Source organism: Lampetra planeri, chromosome 51 (genome assembly GCF_965212315.1).
Source record: "Lampetra planeri chromosome 51, kcLamPlan1.2.h2, whole genome shotgun sequence".
Taxonomy (NCBI): domain Eukaryota; kingdom Metazoa; phylum Chordata; class Hyperoartia; order Petromyzontiformes; family Petromyzontidae; genus Lampetra; species Lampetra planeri.
Window position 1 is genome coordinate 3506546 of NC_136157.1, and position 13603 is coordinate 3520148.

Sequence of the window (13603 nt, forward strand, 5' to 3'; positions counted from 1 at the left end):
GACGAGATGCGACTCGAATCTCATTCGCACCATTTGCTCGCTCGGGAGACGTTTAACCCCTTAAAAAGTAGAAAAAAAAATTCGTTCCCGCCGCTCGCCGCCACCCAGCAGGGTTGCAAATCTCTCGCCCCGCGGTGGAGGGAGGCTCTCGACTGAAACGGGGGAAAACTCCACATTTTGAAGGCCGTTGTCCCGGTAGTTTTGCCCACATTTTGGAAGCGTCTCTCTGTCGTAGCCTCACCACTGAGTCTCCAGCCACGGACGCAGCCACTGAGAGAGGAGGGCGTGGGTGTCCCGGACACGGACAAAACACATATTCAGTTGCGGCAAATAGACTTCCCCAGTGTGTTTTGTCTTTCTGTCTCATGCGTGTGGATAGGGGGCACCCACAAAATGCTCAGACGCGGATGTCGTATATTCGTAGAGCGCCTTAACCCAAGACCCAAGGCGCGCGCTCTGTGTAGTTTAAAAGCGGGTGCAAAAATCGAGTGGCTTAGATGGCAAGGGGTGGCCACGGGGGTCACGAAAAGGGCGACAGGGGAGGGACGGGAAATAGTGGAGAAGAGATGGGCTCTGGGAGAGTCTATCGACAGTGTTGAGTCTATGGGCAGTGTTGCGTCTATCGACAGTGTTGAGTCTATGGGCAGTGTTAAGTCTATGGGCAGTGTTGCGTCTATCGACAGTGTTGAGTCTATGGGCAGCGTTGAGTCTATGGGCAGTGTTGAGTCTATGGGCAGTGTTGAGTCTATGGGCAGTGTTGAGTCTATGGGCAGCGTTGAGTCTATGGGCAGCGTTGAGTCTATGGGCAGTGTTGAGTCTATGGGCAGTGTTGAGTCTATGGGCAGTGTTGCGTCTATCGACAGTGTTGAGTCTATGGGCAGCGTTGAGTCTATGGGCAGTGTTGAGTCTATGGGCAGTGTTGAGTCTATGGGCAGTGTTGAGTCTATGGGCAGTGTTGAGTCTATCGACAGTGTTGAGTCTATGGGCAGCGTTGAATCTATGGGTAGTGTTGAGTCTATGGGCAGTGTTGAGTCTATGGGCAGTGTTGAGTCTATGGGCAGTGTTGAGTCTATGGGCAGTGTTGAGTCTATGGGCAGTGTTGAGTCTATGGGCAGTGTTGAGTCTATGGGCAGTGTTGAGTCTATGGGCAGTGTTGAGTCTATGGGCAGTGTTGAGTCTATGGGCAGTGTTGAGTCTATGGGCAGTGTTGAGTCTATGGGCAGTGTTGAGTCTATCGACAGTGTTGAGTCTATGGGCAGCGTTGAATCTATGGGTAGTGTTGAGTCTATGGGCAGTGTTGAGTCTATGGGCAGTGTTGAGTCTATGGGCAGTGTTGAGTCTATGGGCAGTGTTGAGTCTATGGGCAGTGTTGAGTCTATGGGCAGTGTTGCGTCTATGGGCAGTGTTGAGTCTATGGGCAGCGTTGAGTCTATGGGCAGCGTTGAATCTATGGGTAGTGTTGAGTCTATGGGCAGTGTTGAGTCTATGGGCAGTGTTGAGTCTATGGGCAGTGTTGCGTCTATCGACAGTGTTGAGTCTATGGGCAGTGTTGAGTCTATGGGCAGTGTTGCGTCTATCGACAGTGTTGAGTCTATGGGCAGTGTTGCGTCTATCGACAGTGTTGAATCTATGGGCAGTGTTGAGTCTATGGGCAGTGTTGAGTCTATGGGCAGTGTTGCGTCTATCGACAGTGTTGAGTCTATGGGCAGTGTTGAGTCTATGGGCAGTGTTGAATCTATGGGCAGTGTTGAGTCTATGGGCAGCGTTGAATCTATGGGCAGTGTTGAGTCTAAGGGCAGTGTTGAGTCTATGGGCAGTGTTGAGTCTATGGGCAGTGTTGAGTCTATGGGCAGTGTTGAGTCTATGGGCAGTGTTGAGTCTATGGGCAATGTTGAGTCTATGGGCAGTGTTGAGTCTATGGGCAGTGTTGAGTCTATGGGCAGTGTTGCATCTATCGACAGTGTTGAGTCTATGGGCAGTGTTGAGTCTATGGGCAGTGTTGCGTCTATCGACAGTGTTGAGTCTATGGGCAGCGTTGAGTCTATGGGCAGTGTTGAGTCTATGGGCAGTGTTGAGTCAATGGGCAGTGTTGAGTCTATGGGGCAGTGTTGAGTCTATGGGCAGTGTTGAGTCTATGGTGCAGTGTTGAGTCTATGGTGCAGTGTTGAGTCTATGGGCAGTGTTGAGTCTATGGGGCAGTGTTGAGTCTATGATGCAGTGTTGAGTCTATGGGCAGTGGTGAGTCTATGGGCAGTGTTGAGTCTATGGGCAGTGTTGAGTCTATGGGCAGTGTTGCGTCTATCGACAGTGTTGAGTCTATGGGCAGTGTTGAGTCTATGGGCAGTGTTGAGTCTATGGGTAGTGTTGAGACTATGGGCAGTGTTGAGTCTATGGGCAGTGTTGAGTCTATGGGCAGTGTTGAGTCTATGGGCAGTGTTGAGTCTATGGGTAGTGTTGAGTCTATGTGCAGTGTTGAGTCTATGGGCAGTGTTGAGTCTATGGGTAGTGTTGAGTCTCCGGGCAGTGTTGAGTCTATGACAGTGTTGAGTCTATGGGCAGTGTTGAGTCTATGGGCAGTGTTGAGTCTATGGGCAGTGTTGAGTCTATGGGCAGTGTTGAGTCTATGGGTAGTGTTGAGTCTATGGTGTAGTGTTGAGTCTATGGTGCAGTGTTGAGTCTATGGGCAGTGTTGAGTCTATGGGCAGTGTTGAGTCTATGGGTAGTGTTGAGTCTATGGGCAGTGTTGAGTCTATGACAGTGTTGAGTCTATGGGTAGTGTTGAGTCTATGTGCAGTGTTGAGTCTATGGGTAGTGTTGAGTCTATGGGCAGTGTTGAGTCTATGGGCAGTGTTGAGTCTATGGGCAGCGTTGAATCTATGGGCAGTGTTGAGTCTATGGGCAGTGTTGAGTCTATGGGCAGTGTTGAGTCTATGGGCAGTGTTGAGTCTATGGGCAGTGTTGAGTCTATGGGCAGTGTTGAGTCTATGGGCAATGTTGAGTCTATGGGCAGTGTTGAGTCTATGGGCAGTGTTGAGTCTATGGGCAGTGTTGCATCTATCGACAGTGTTGAGTCTATGGGCAGTGTTGAGTCTATGGGCAGTGTTGCGTCTATCGACAGTGTTGAGTCTATGGGCAGTGTTGAGTCTATGGGCAGTGTTGAGTCTATGGGTAGTGTTGAGTCTATGGGCAGTGTTGAGTCTATGGGCAGTGTTGAGTCTATGGGCAGTGTTGAGTCTATGGGCAGTGTTGAGTCTATGGGTAGTGTTGAGTCTATGTGCAGTGTTGAGTCTATGGGCAGTGTTGAGTCTATGGGTAGTGTTGAGTCTATGGGCAGTGTTGAGTCTATGACAGTGTTGAGTCTATGGGTAGTGTTGAGTCTATGGGCAGTGTTGAGTCTATGGGCAGTGTTGAGTCTTTTTTTCAGCCTGCATTGGTATAAACATGGGCATTTTCGTTCCTTTGTTCTATCATGTGTATCAGACCTCCCCTCCCCCCTCTCTGCCCATTGTGTTGGCGTGCGCAGCAGCCGCGTCCAAGCCGTCGCCAAATGTTTTGTTGGCTCCCTCCCCCTCCCACCCCCCTCCCTCCCGATACGTTCCATTCATTGGCTACCACATTCTGATGAACTCCCCCCCCCCTCTCCTCCCCCCTTCAACTTGCTTATAAGGGATTACATCTTGAATCATTGCTTCACTTGATGCAGCTAATCTGGCTGTGACGGTCCCACCTGATGACGGAGACTTGTGTTGCCTCCGAAACGTCGTGAATTTTATTTTTATTTTTGTTTTGTTTTATTTTACTTTCATTACTTTTAATGTTTTATCTATGGGCAGTGTTGAGTCTATGACAGTGTTGAGTCTATGGGCAGTGTTGAGTCTATGGGTAGTGTTGAGTCTATGGGCAGTGTTGAGTCTATGGGTAGTGTTGAGTCTATCGGCAATGTTGAGTCTGTGGTGCAGTGTTGAGTCTATGGGTAATGTTGAGTCTATGGGCAGTGTTGAGTCTATCGGCAATGTTGAGTCTATGGGCAGTGTTGAGTCTATGGGCAGTTTTGAGTCTCTGGTGCAGTGTTGAATATATGGGCAGTATTGAGTCTATGGGCAGTGCTGCTTGAATGTGCAGAGGAAGTTGATTCCAGTGGAGGGGTTGCAAGGAGAGAGAAAGATCGAACACGGGATTGGGCAGAGGGACGAGGAGGAACAGAGCGAGGATTTGGGAACGAAGAACATGGGGGGGGGGGGGGGTGGACATAAAAAGAGGTGAGAGAGGCGAGATGAGGCGTGGAAAGGCCATGGAGAGATGTACAGACGATGTGTCATGTCCATAATAGAGGTGTTATGGGTTAGATCGCGTAAATATAAAAAATGTGTCATGAAACCCATCACCACCCCGACACGGCCAATAAGTAAGCTTTGCCACGTAAACAAAACATGCCAATTCGTTACTACTACAGCACGCTAATGTGTTTGAGAGCAAAGCCATAACATTTACAATCTGAGGACGACGTTTTGCCAATAAGTATTACAACTAGCTTCATGAGGCGAAAGCCAGATTGTAAATGTTGTGGCTTTGCTCTCCAACACACCTGTGTTATGGAGAGTATTGCTCGCAAAAGCCTATGCGTTAGATGTGTAAGGTATTTGAAAAGACAGCGGTGTAGTAAACGGGAAGCCAGTGAAGGTGCAGAGGCAAAGTGTGAGAATTAGAAAGATACACCCTCTTCATTTGAGATTAGAAAAACAAAAAATGTGTCCGTGTTTTTCTCCATTCAACAATCGCACCCATATCTCGACAAACACCATCTTTGTCCTGGGAAAGGTGACGTAGAAACCGATCATGCTGATAACAGAACCTTTAATCCACAGCAACAGCAGCAGCGGTGCAAAGGAGGTCGGCTCAGTAGTCCGTATAGCCAGTAGCTCAGTAAATGTAGTATCGTTATCGTGCAGTTGAACGCCTCTTATCCGTGACGAAGTGGGGCTTCGAAAACTATTTTTATTTCACAAGATAAGGTCCGCTGAACTATAGAGCTCTTTTTCAGAAGCGGCCTGGTCACAAATGACAGCTAAACTCGCTTCTGGCCAAAAATGATAGCTAAACTTAGCGGCTTATGTTGGAAATGTATAGCAGTCAAATAATCTAAACGCACGTTGATTCTAAATGTGGAGGGAAAAACCGGAGCACCCGGAGAAAAATCCACGCGACCACGGGGAGAGAGACACACACTCCAAATATACAGCAGGTGTCAGGTTTGGGATCGAACCCACCACCTCCTACACCAAGGCCGTAGCCATGGAGTCAACATTGGGGGGGACCAAATCTTCCAGCGGATATGGGGGTCCTCCCCCAGAAAAAATAAAATCTAAATTTGAAAACGAATTTCCTGCCTAAAATATTAAAAAATTCACTAACACATAGGATACACTTTTGATTAAATTTTTACAATAATGTCTAATAGTGTATTGTATTACATTGCTCTGTTTTTTCTTTTTTACCTTTTCTTGTTTCATTGTATGTAATGGCAGAGATTAGGGATTAATAAGTACAACCATAACCACAATCATATAAACAGAAATCTATTTTATAGCAATATATTGCGGGTGACATTTTGAGCATATTTGAATATTGGGGGGGGGGGATGTGCCCCTCCCCCAATAAATATTATAATTACGGTCTTGTCCTACACACCAGGCGTGGTAAGGTGTTGAGGGGGAAATCCACTGATCCTGTCTGTAAAATCTCACAAACAACGACCGAAGTGCGTGCTCTCCTCAGGCACCCACACCATCAACTCTGAGGCTGTGGCCCCAATCTCAACAGCGTCTCTGTAGCCCCCTGCCTCCAACCCACCGCAAACAAAGACAAAGATCCCCCGTATAGCCTTCAGCAGACCGGTGGGGCGAGCACCTACGAAGGCCGGCACGGCACACGAGGGGGTGGGTAACCAGCACCACACCCCCGGGAGCCTTTGTCTCCCCAGTGGCGGATGGTTACGCACCGCACCGGGTACTCATTTCAGGCTGAGTCGACCTAGGGGAGCCCCGGGACCGGTCAAGATGATCGTCACTGGTATGGGCCATGAACCCATAGTGACGCCTAGTGGCTAGCAGCTGTAACTATCACACACACTTGGCTTCTCCTTTGAATACCAACGTGTAGTGTAGTAGAACTGCACTACAGTACCGTGTTGGCTCGGTATGGGGGCTGTAGCAGAGGTCGCAAACGGGTTTTGATTCCTTACCCGTACCCGGCCGCACCAGGGTCGCAAACGGGTACCCGTACCCGGCCATACCCGTACCCTACCCCAGAGGTCGCAATCAGGTACCCGATACCCGTACCCTACCCGTACCCGGCCGGGTACGGGTAGGGTACGGGTACGGCCGGGTACGGGTACGGGTACCCGTTTGCGACCCTGTTGTGGCCGGGTACGGGTAGACCGTGAGTCACTGGTGAGTAACTGTTTGTCACTCATTTCCCAACGTCTTGTCTCTTCTCACAATTCAAGTTCCTAGAATCAACCCACCCGCGCCTGCAACATGGCTTCATCGCCGCTGTAGGCGGGTGTCACGGAAGTCGTGACATATTCTTAGGTTTTTCGGTTAAGTCACGTAGGTAAAAAATTAAAATTAAAATTAATAAAAGTAAAATAAAAATAAAATAAAAATCACGACGTTTCGGAGGCAACAAAAGCTTCCGTCTTCAGATGGAACCTTCACAGCACGCTTGCTGTATCAAGTAAATGGGAGATTCCAAGAGATACTACCCCGTATATATACTGGTTGAGGGGGGGGGGGATGGGCCAGGAACGGCCCATTTTTTATTATTATGGTAAGGTGCGGCTTGAGACTACGGCTAGTCTACATAACAAAGGACTGAGCCTTTATTATGGTAAGGTGCGGCTTGAGACTACGGCTAGTCTACATAACAAAGGACTGAGCCTTTATTATGGTAAGTCGTGACACTCTGCGTGAACCCAACAGGACACATGACCGGATAAAGGGGGGGGGGGGCAGGGGCCCCAGGGGGGTCACGTGGTTGGGGGCTCGGGCCTTCCCGAAGGATCGGGAAGGGAGGCGTGGCCTGGGGCGGAGCCAGCCACGCCGGAGTGGTTGTAAGCGGGGTGTGGACGGAGAGCTCGGCTGTTCTTCTGGGTCAACTCTGGGATGAAACCACCATCTACGATTCTCGTAGATGGTTAGCTAAGTTCGCAACGGTGGTTACCACCACCCTATGTCGTTATCCTGTGAAGGTTAAGGGTTACCCGTTGTGTTTAGCTAATAAATAGTGTTGCCTCCAGAGTTCCAGTGTGCGCCTGAATTTAACCGAAAACACAACCATTGCCCATGTTCGACCTTCGCCTAGCTCGCGAGATCCAAATGAAATTCGAATGCCCCGGATTTCTTGTACGTGCGCGCAAATCACGCTAAACGGGAGCGACTGGTCCACCGACTGATTGAATGACTTGGAGAGTTACCGACCGATTGAAGTTAGTGGTTAACTGACTGAGTGATTGAGTAAGCAACTGATTGCAAATGAGTCCATCCTGGTCTCTTTAGTTCTCAACTGGTTAAATAAGCTAAACTTTAACTTGGATGGAAAAAAAAAACGATTGACCGATTTAGTGAGCGACTAATTGCAGCGACTGCTTAGCCAACTGAATGAATGACCGAGAGTGAGACATTGGTTGACGTGAGTGGTTAACTGACCGAATGACTGAGTGAGTGGCTGATTAAATGTGTAGTAATTACTCAGGAGGCTTGACGACGGGATCGGAGGCACACTTATTTATTAACACAACTTGTATACGGTTAGCGAGTATACACAGGACCTAAGGGGTAACGTCCCCTTACTCGGCTAACAGGGAGACACAACATCTAAGCCCCGCTAACCTAAGCCCAAGTCCTCCACTAGGGAGCTAGGGGAGGCTACCTGTCCCAGCCCTGGTCAAGCTGGGATCAGACCCCCTGAGTTCCCAGACCTGCTCGTCAGTCTGGGCTCTCGGGGCCACGCCACCGGCTTGCCCTGGTCGGCCCTGATAAGGACAGCGAGCCAGGGGAGCTCCGGGGCCTATTCTAGCTGGTCTTCCGTCTTCGCTGGTTAAAGCTGATACCTCGACCTCGAGCCCTCCGGCTCACCCCCTCTTATAGTCCGCGGCCCCCCCGGGAGGGGCCCGTGGGGGATGCAGGTGCGGACGTCGGTGTGGCCACCTCCTATGTGTACGGCCCTAACCACGCCCCTTGTGTTTGTTTGCCATCCGCTCCCATACACAATTACACCTCTACATCACCCCCCCCTGTACAGCTCGCAGCCGTCCCCGGCTGCAACAAAACCAGAATAAAGGTGCATGCCTCCCCAAAACCGTGTGTGCCTCGCGTAAATTTAACAAGAACGATAACAGTCATAACAACAACAACAGGAACAGGTAGAAGAAGAAAGAGAAAAAAAATAACCCGGCGCACCCTCCCGAATAAATACCCCATTCCGCAAACCCAACATATATACACGCGCTCCGGATGCCCCTCCCCCACTGTCCGCAAGGGCCCCCCAACGGCCGACCTCACAATAGTCTGCGCGTTTTGGCGCGCGTTCTCGCGGCGGGCCCGTCACAAGGGCTCGACCCGGCACGCTCAGTGGTGGTTGGTGACGGTCCGGGTGCAAGAGAGTCTGGCGTCGCTGCCGAGTGACCCCCGACCCCTCCGGGAGGGGTTGGCGGGCGTGGACCCGTCACTCCTGTTGCACCTGGAGATGGAACAGTTGATGTCATGTCAGGCGAGAGCAGCGACGTCGGGGAGTCGGCGGACCCCTCACACGTTTGGCCATGCGTGTGTGTGTGTGAACCACGGGCCGGCGCAATGAACGGTTTCAACCTTGAGGGGTGCACGTACCACCGACGCCTCCCCCATTTGACGCGAACACATTGCGGCCGTAAGACCTGTACGACCTCCACTGGCCCCCGCCACGGCCGTACCAACTTTGACGAGGTTGCCAGTGGCACCTGGGGACAGTGCAACCATGCCCTGTCCCCTGGTTTCCATTTGAACACATGTACCCGCCCCAGCCGAAGCCTCTCGTTCGCCTTCTGGCGGAGTTCAGAATTTTGCACGGCCGCTTCCCGCGCCTCAGACAATTTGCTGATGTTAAATTTAACGTGTTCGGACAAGGTAGACTTCGCCTGAGGCGCCGAGAGCTTCAGCTGGGTCGTCACAGGGGGGTTAGCCTCGCGGCCATACATTAAAAAGAAAGGGGAAAATCCGGTGGCCGCATGGGGAGCCATCCTGTAGGCCTGCAACACACCGGCTATGCGAAGGTCCCAATCTGTCTGGGATTCGGACACCTGTTGGGACAGCATAGACGTGATGGTCCGATGTAGCCGTTCCACCATCCCGTCAGTTTGAGGGTGATACGGGGAGGTCCGAATTTTCTCCGTACCCAAGAGGTCGCACACCTCGCGGAGGAGTTTTCCCGAAAAATTCTTACCCTGGTCAGTAAGCAGCCGTTCCGGAGCACCTTTGTCGAGGACATAGCCCTGGACAAAGGCCTCCGCGATGGCTGCTGCCGACTGGTTGGCCAGGGGCCAGGCCATAGGCCATCTCGTGAAGTATTCGACCCCTGTCAATAAATACCTATTCCCCCTGGGTGTAGCGGGAAATGGCCCGAGTATGTCTAGCGCAACGAGCTCGTTAACCCGGGAAACCTTTATGGACTGCAGCGGAGGGTTGGACCCCCTAGCTGGTGGCTTTCGCTGCGCGCATTGCGTGCACGACCCCAGGAGATCCCCCACGTCCTTTGCCATGCCCGGCCAGAAGAAATCGAGCTGGAGCGTGGCAAAGGTCTTGTGAACCCCCAAGTGCAGAAGCCGCTCATGAACAGCCCATACCACCTTACCCCTCAATGCTGCAGGCACCACGAGCTGCTGGCGGCGGGTTTTTCCGTCCCAGTGCATTAAAAGACCCTGGAACAACCCCCACGAGTCAATGTTCGCCACCCCCTGCCCAACCCCCCCTGCGCGACGGCGCAGAGCGAGGAGGGAGGTGTCCTCCATTTGGAGGCGTCCCCATTCCGCGACCGACAACCCCAGCAACGAATTCCTCCCTTCTTGCTCGATAGGACCCGAAGCCAAAGGCGCATCGGCGGCGGCCACGAGGACCGAATCGGTGGTGACGTTCGGGGGCCTACAACGCCCCGAACCCAGGAGGCAAGCGCACTCCGAAGTGGGTGGCAACCGTGACAGGGCGTCAGCGTTCGTGTGGCGGACGCCCTTACGATATGTGGTGACAAAGTCGTAGTCCTGGAGAATCTCCAACCATCGAGACAACTGGCCCGATGGTTGTTGAACCCGCAGAGCGTACTGTAGGGCCGCATGATCTGTACGGACGGTGAAACGCCGACCGTACAGATATGGGCGGTACTGCTGAATGAAATAAACAATTGCCAATAATTCCCGACGGGTAACGCAGTACCGTTGTTCCGCTGGAGACAGTACCCGACTACCGTAAGCCACCACATGCTCTACGCCCCCAATGAGTTGGGACAGCACGCCCCCGATGCCCGTGTTACTTGCATCTGTATCGAGCAAGAAGGGTTGTGAGAAGTCGGGGTAATTCAACGGCGGAGCCCCCACCAGGGCATTCCGGAGGGCGTGAAAAGCAGCCTCCTCCAGCCCCCAATGAAACCTGACTCCCTTGGACGTCAAGGCATGCAATGGTTTCGCGATCGTAGCGAAGTCAGCCACAAACCGTCGATAGTACGACGCGAACCCAATGAAACTCCTGACCTCTCCCACCGAGGTGGGAGTCGGCCAGGAGCTGACGCATTCCGTTTTGGCGGGATCAGTGGATATCCCCGAGCGCCCAACAATGTGACCCAAATACCGCACCGATTCGCGGAGCAAATGGCACTTCTGCGGTTTAAATTTTAAATTGGCAGCCCGCATTTTGAGAAAAACAGCACGCAGCCTCTGGAGGTGTTCCTCGAAGGATTTGCTAAAGACGATGACATCGTCCAAGTAAATTAAACACGAATCCCATTGCAAGCCTGCCAAGACCAGTTCCATTAACCGCTGAAAAGTTGCCGGCGCAGAATGTAAGCCCATCGGCAAGCGGTTAAATTGGAAGAGACCTTGCGGTGTCCGAAAAGCAGTTTTAGGTTTTGATTCGTCATCCAGAGGAAGCTGCCAGAATCCAGATAGTAAATCGAGGGTGGAAAAGAATCGCGCCCCCGCCAAGGCATCGAGCGACTCATCCATTCGAGGAAGCGGGTACGCATCTGCCACAGAAATTTTGTTCAATCGCCGAAAGTCGACACAAAACCGCAGTGAGCCGTCGTGTTTTTTCACCAAAACGATCGGTGCGCCCCACGGGCTGTTGGAAGGGGAAATGATATCGGCGGCTAGCATGTCATCAACAGCCGATTTGACATGATCCTTTTCGGCGGGACTGAGCCGAAAGGGATTTTGGCGGATTGGCGCGCTGTCACCCGTGTCAATATGGTGTCGCAGCAATTTAGTACAACCAATATCAAATTTGTGTTTATTAAAAACGTCGGCAAATTCTTTCAGGAGAACTCGCAGCTGCGCACGCTGCGTGTCGGACAGATCCACAGATCCCGCGCAAAGTGCATCCAGCCATCCGTCATCACAGTCCGAATGCGGTCGCGACGGAGGATCGGTGGTTACCTGACCCACGAGTGGTTCCTCATAGGGCGCCGGCGTTGCGTGTGCAAGCACGGTCCCTTGAGGAACCACGGCCGTTCGCGATCCTACATTAAGGACTGCAATGAAGGGGTCCCCATCCCCTTTCACCATGGTCTGAGCCGCTAGCAAATCGGGTCCATTGACCCCGGCCCGAGATGGTCCCAACAAGACCCCCCGATCCGCAACCCCTTTAGCAAACGGCCGACGCAACCTAAGAGGGACGAGCATCTGAGCCCCCGGGGGTACGCGCACAGTTTTTGTCACGAGCGCCTGCACGGTGGCAAACGCCCGACGCTCCGTGGTGGGGGAAGACAAAAATGTAACACGTCGGCCCGATGGGAGCTCGATGCACCCCTGGTCAATCAAGATACGGATGGGCATTTTGGCCAAGAAATCCGTCCCCAACAGGCACGGAACCGCGAGTGAGGAGGAAACCAAAACAGGCCCGGATAATTTAATGTCTCCAATGCAAACTTTGGCGCGGATTTGCCCAATAATGCCCAGCGAGCCCCCGTTAGCAGCATAGCATGGCACGTCAACAGGGAGCAAGGGACGACTTTGAACGGGAAGGATGTTATAAATCAAATCAGATATAATGGTCGCCGATGCCCCTGTGTCAATTAAAATCCGCACCTCTACCCCATCAATATGACCGACCACAACCGATGATCCCGCCGACGCAGCAACGACACGATGGGCGAGCTCCGACCACTGACCCGGTTGGAGCGCTCGCCGCATTTCAGAACAATCGCGCGCGATGGGCGGCGATTTTCGAACCCTGTTCAGTTGAGCGCGTGAGTGTGTGTCGGATGTGTGCATGGGCCAAACGTGTGAGGTGCCACGACTCGCCGTATTTCTATGCTGGAGCTTGGGTGGAGACGGCGTGGCGTCCTGACGAGGTGTCGCTCCGCGCTGACGGGGAGCCCGGCATCCTGACGCAACGTGGCCTTGCAGGCCACAGTTGTAGCAGCGTGTGAGCGCCCCAGATGGCCTGGGCTGCTCCTGGCGGCTCGGTCCATTCCGAGCCTGCGGTGCCGCCGATCTCCATTCCCCCCGCCGCTCCACCCCGCAGACCTCCTCTGATGGGAGGGCGGTGGCCGCCATGGCATGGCCGGCCACCCCCTTGGCAGCCTTGCGACGCAGGGACCGCAAGCCCCCGTGGATGTGGCGCGCGACCAGCAGGGACGACATCTCTCCGTCGTCTTGAGCCAAGACGGCGATGTCCAGCTCATCGGCGAGTAGCAGCAGCTTTTCAGCCACCATGGCGTCCACTCCCTCCTCGTCCATCCGCGGGAAAGCTGCCTTTGCCAGGGCCAGGAGAGCCGTTCGGAAGGCCAGGGGCGATTCGTTGGCGCCCCGATGCCGATCGTGGAACAGCTGCCTGCAGTCCGAAGGCGGCCCATAGACGGCTGACAGCAGCTGCAGCGCCAGGTGCAGCGTGGCGCGCTTCTCCTTAGGCGCCGAGGTGAGGGTAGCCAGGGCGTCGTCGTCCAGCATCGCCGGCAGCGCGCATAGTGCCTCGGCGTCCGTCCAGTTCGCCATCTCTTGATGAGCGATGAACCGCCTTTTGAAGCCGCCCCAATCTCCAGCCGCTCCCACGAACTCCTTGAGAGGCGGCAGTCGCTGTTGTAAGGCGACGTCCGTGGCTGCGGATCTCGCTCCCTCGTTCCCAGCCGACGTTACAGTGTGGGCGGGCTGTGAGCATGGCATCGCCGGTCGCTCCGTTGTTGACGCGCTGGCCGGCGTTGATGATGTCACGGCTCGTGCTTGGCCCTCAGCAGTCACCTGACGCAGGCCGGCCCCGCCCTCTGCTCGCACTGTAGTGATGGCGGGAAATTTAACCGCGAGCCGCGTCGGGGTGGCGGGAAATGCCGGCGTGCGTCGGCTGCTGCCGTCTTCCCGCGCAGCCCC

General features: G+C 53.4%; 1 protein-coding gene across 1 annotated transcript in view; it reads right to left on the reverse strand.

Moving 5' to 3' along the window:
* LOC144734426 (guanine nucleotide exchange factor DBS-like) overlaps positions 1 to 13603 on the reverse strand; it is a 209555-nt gene that overhangs the window by 122855 nt on the left and 73097 nt on the right. The gene's annotated exons all lie outside the window — the stretch shown is intronic.